Source organism: Haplochromis burtoni, unplaced genomic scaffold (genome assembly GCF_018398535.1).
Source record: "Haplochromis burtoni strain Fernald_Lab_line unplaced genomic scaffold, NCSU_Asbu1 Contig_95, whole genome shotgun sequence".
Lineage (NCBI taxonomy): Eukaryota > Metazoa > Chordata > Actinopteri > Cichliformes > Cichlidae > Haplochromis > Haplochromis burtoni.
The window spans coordinates 1,481,668-1,486,667 of NW_024582456.1; the positions used below are offsets into that span (position 1 = coordinate 1,481,668).

Consider the following 5,000-nt stretch of genomic DNA (forward strand, 5'->3'; position numbering starts at 1 on the left):
TGAAAACGAAAACTACTCTTTCATGTGGATTAATTCCGGGGAGAGACGTTTAGTCGAAGCGAGAAGACCTTTAAGCGAAATTGGACCGAGTGACGAGGATTGGGACGTTAGTCACAGTGCGATAACACCACCGAATGATTTCTTTTGCCCCGCCGCTAAGGTTAGTTAGCTTTCATTGCTCGCTGTGTCCATTGGTTTTTTGGGGGGGGGGTCTGTTCTGCTGTTGGATGACGGGGTCCGGCTATTCTTTGGAGGAGAAACAGCAGTATTGACCTTTTCGAGTCTCTATGCTGTGCTATAGTTACATGACCCGTCAGACCTGTATGAAATCAAATGTTTTAGCGGTGTTCGACTAGCTGGTTACCCATCTTGCCACAGTAGTGCTAGTTGGCTGGTTATTCCCCGCTAGTTAATTATTTTATAAATCCGGAACACGTGCTACATGGCTAGGCTAGGCTAGGCTGGCTAATGGCTAACCAGGGTAGCTTCCCAAGCTAGCTGTCAGAATGACCGAGTAGCCAGCGCCAGTTTTATTCAGCTGAATTAATCATACACTGGTGGTGACTCGTTACTGACGCTATTCCACACACAACACGACCAATATCCGACAATATTAGTGATTGTCAACTTTTTACTATACGGTACCAGAAAATGGGTTCAAGCTAAGTCATTTAGCCTGCTAACTTGGCTATGCACAATAGCGCCCGGTTTGCGTTTGTAAACACTGGTTGTACATGAAGTGAACATAATGCGCTGAATCGGCTTTAGCGGGGACGAATTGGTTTGTTGTCAGATGGCTGATAAGCTATATTTGGCGTGCAGTAGTTTTGTAAGCAGCTTGATGTCAAGTCTCTAAAAACAAAAGTAAAGAGGGACTGTAGGGAGTTTGCGTTAGTGTTTGGCTTCTCAACATTGCTGCTGAGTGAGTATACTTGCTGGAGTTGGACTGGGGTTTTTGGACCTCTGTGTATTTTCCGGTAAACTGCATTCCTGTCTCTACAGTCAGTCTATGTAATGATAGTCCGTCATAAAAACATTCTAATTTTGGTGGTTCTAAGTAGTTAATCGCTATTGAGACACATCTGTTAATTCTGTAAAGACTGAAAACACTTTGGTTGGATACCTAAGGAAGTGAGTTACAAATAGTTTAAAAGACGTTTTCCTAATATTGAATGCTAGGGAGGACGTTCACCTTGATGGTGTCCTTGTTGTCTAAAGTTATTTGTTCTATAGTGTATATCTTCAACTCTTGTAACACGTACTGTAGATAAAAGCCGATTATCAGCAGTCAAATAATAGGCATTTGTCTTGTGGAATTTGTGTTGCTGTGATTGTTCCCTAAGAAACACAAACTCATATTTTGTCTCATATCTTACTTTTATGTGCCTACGTTTGAAACGTGTGGGAACACACAATTGCAAACATACATAGTGGTATGGTAATGTATATTTAAAAACTTGCAAACCTTAAACTGTAACTGTCTGGATATCTGGGATTAAATGATGCATTTACTGATCTGTCCTCTCTGGTTATAAAACAGGGTTTTCCCCTGGATATAGTTTGACCAAGTTGGTAAGCCACTTTGATGCACTTTATCACGGATGACCAAAGAGTCAATGCATTTTCCTGTTTCCATTAGTACATAGATTATGCACGTCACCAATGATAAAAATAGTGATCTGTGGTAAGACCACAGGTTTGAAGCAGAGCTAAAAAAAACAACAACAAAAAAAGGAGTTGGACAACAATATGAGTGTGTTTGTGTAAAGCAGGCAATGCCTTATCACAAATGAATGAAATGTGTTTCACTCAAAATCAATCAGTATTAAATGCAATCCATGTATTTATTTTGCATGTCTTATAGCTATTCCAGTGCTTTATAACGCTTGTGTGATAGGTTATGCTAAACATCTGATTGCTTTAGATTACTTCCTGTCAACTGAAACATCTAACTTTATCAGCGGGAAGTTTTCCCGTTAAACATCTGGTACAGTGCACAAGTCAAATTGGGACAAATTTCCATAATATCTAAAGATAGTTGGAAGATAAATAAAGGAAAAAACCCTCTGATTTATTTCTTTTTCACTCTGACATTTATACATCAGATCCCACCCCTCCCCCAACACTAGCATGGTTTAACCACCCATTAACCACCTACTGCTCCACATTGCTAATTAGCATAAGCAACATGAGCACATGGGTAGTTAGGATATTATGATGTGTGTGTGTGTGTGTTACTGAAGCTATTTTTATACACATGCTCTTTATAGCAACAAGGAGGGTGTTTTGTTACTGAAAATGGCTAATCAGCTGTTTCGTTTAATGCCATTTTCACCACCAACGTTGGCTAATGTACAAATAATGTTCCTGCAGTTACCAGTAATGATGAAGCAATCCCTCAGTTTCTCCGCCATAGCTTTTATGTAATCTTGTGATTGTCTCATTCATGTAGTCATCCTTGTTTGTTTGCATTTACATTCATGTATTGGATTGAAGCCCACGCTGTTGTTAAATTAATGACAGTAATGGCTGTGGCAGCAGGTCAGGTGGGGGAAATATTGCGCCGGTACTGCGTCATGACACCGTAATATGTTATTTCGGGGGCTTCAAGCTAAGTATTATTAGAAACAAATATAATTTTCCTAAGCTTCAGCCCTCAATTTTTCTGGACAGCTGCATATTAAAATCGGTTGGACTGGAGATTAAATGTCCTCTAGTACAAATTCTGTGTGATGTTTGATTGCGCAGGTTGTTTAGCTTATTTAGTACATTAATGTAAAATCACTCGATATTACAAGCAGTTATAGTACTTGTAGACACTTGGTGTGTGATCAGGCAGGCTGAAAAGCTTTTAAACCTCCTAATAATCCATAATGCACTCAAAATCAAAAATCTAATTCTGATGTGAATCCTCAAAATTGGAGTCTGTATTGCATAGTGTCAGGATTGTAAAGAGTTAAATTTGAGTGAGGCGATATCTCCCCCTTTTCGAGAAGGGTAATGGGGGCAGGAGATAATCCCGTGCTCTGCATGGAGCCTCAGGGAGACCGTTACACCGCTAGTTCAATTTCTTCTCTTATTAAGAAACACAACAGAGTTATGAAACCGGAAAGGGGAAGTTCTTGCTCATTTCATTTTATTTCATTGTGAAAGATTAATCCTTACAGTAAATTCTTGTGGGAAGACAAAGCACATTGCATCGTCATAAATCAAAGATTTCCATTAAAATTCCAAATGTCTTTCTTTCATAATAATAAATGTCACAAGTTCTTTATTTTTTATTTATGTCACCATTAGCTGCCTCTGATATACCAGGTAATCTTCCACAAACAACAAAATATACCATATACAGGAAGAGCATGTGCAACACATCTAACTCTTGTAACTAAAATCATATTCTAGATGAGTTAAAAATGGTGTTATAGTCAGAGTAATGTGAGCATTTGCAGTACATGCATAGTAAAAGACTGCCTCAAATTTGATTACATTTTTTTTCTTTTTTTGCATTTGTTACATTTGAACTGTCAGATCAGTCTTGAATACACTCCAGACACATACATGGGCAGCTGGACACCCGATAACAAACTAATGTTCTGTTATACTACTTTGAAGTCAACTTGTTCATGCGTAGATGTTGCAATGTACTGTAAATTTTCTATAGATTTTGCATGGTTACCCCCCTAAATAAACAAACAAAAAACATGAACATCCACATGGATCTTTGCAATCAAATTCTAAATCTGAGTTGATCCTAGTGGACTTGTGGATGTAGAAAGTATATAATGAATGCTTGAGACTTGGGTGTAGTGCCTAAGCATGTTTTTAATTTGGGGAAAGAAATATTAAATATTTGCCAAAACACCTCAACTGGGTGTTTTGGCAAATAGGCAACACCATGGTGGAAATGGTGAACCCAAGTGAAGCTATGCAAAATACCTTTTTGTAACTCAAATCATGACGCGTGTTTAAAAGATTTACAGCCCTAACCACATTTCATTACAAGGCTTTGCCTTTTCCTATGCTATCATCATAAATAAGAATGTTTTTAATGGCTTGCTGGTTAAATATATGCTACACTGGCTCACTGTTCCTTCTCGTGGTACATATTTGAATTACAGGAAAGTACGGCCTGGTTATAGTCCAATTTTAGTTGATATTTCTTCAGCACAGTGCACACAAGTTTTGAACTGAAGTCATAGCGGTTGTTTCTTCACATTCTGATAGTGGATTTAGCACAGCATGCATATTAGGCAAAACAACGTCTGTCTATATACATCCTAACTGCTAGCTTTATATGCTGTATGTCTTCAGACTTGACCAATCCTTGTAAAAATGAAGAAATGTACAGATATGTATTCATGGATATGTATGAATGTATGTAGGTAGGCAAATGTAATTTTTTTCTTGATTCGGACTCAGTTGAGTGTCCTTAATGCTCTATAAGGATTTTATTTGGATTTTAGAAATGGTATTTGTGGTATGGGAACAACACTTGCCTTGTACTTGCTTTTTGTTGGCCAGTGTCAAACCATGCATATACATTCTTAATCAGATGTTAACAGCTTACTAGATCTGGTGACATTTGTCCACATGCAATCCAACTCATCTGTCTGCTTGGTGTGTCAGGGCTGTAAGCCACTGTTTTATATCAGCTAAAGCCTTGGTTCAAATCTCTACCCGAATCTTGGCTATACAGGCCAGTTGGATGGGGAATTAAATCACAAGTTCACATGGTTTCTTACCCTCATAATGCAGCAAATCCAAGCAGATGTGACTTTTCCAACACTTAGCACTTGACACAGCAAATTAAATGTTTATTTACTCTAACTGCTGCACAAACAGAGTGATTATAGGGAAACGACACAAGTTTAGTACGTGGTGCACTTCATGAACCCTCAAGTTTACATGTGGAAACCTAAGAGAGAAATATGAGGCAGTCTCTGTAAAACTGCCTCACAGGCTCTTTCCCTCCTCCAACCTAGTTTCCTTCTCACTGGATG

At 38.5% G+C, this 5,000-nt stretch overlaps 1 protein-coding gene across 4 annotated transcripts in view; it reads left to right on the top strand.

Moving 5' to 3' along the window:
- The window catches only part of ncor2 (nuclear receptor corepressor 2), a 92,636-nt gene that overhangs the window by 111 nt on the left and 87,525 nt on the right, over nt 1-5,000 (top strand). For all 4 annotated transcript variants that reach the window (XM_014335073.2, XM_042222805.1, XM_014335074.2 and 1 more), the window contains exon 1: nt 1-160. This exon is cut by the window's left edge and continues 111 nt beyond it. The gene's annotated coding sequence lies outside the window, so the exon portion shown is untranslated. The remainder of the gene's footprint in view (nt 161-5,000) is intronic.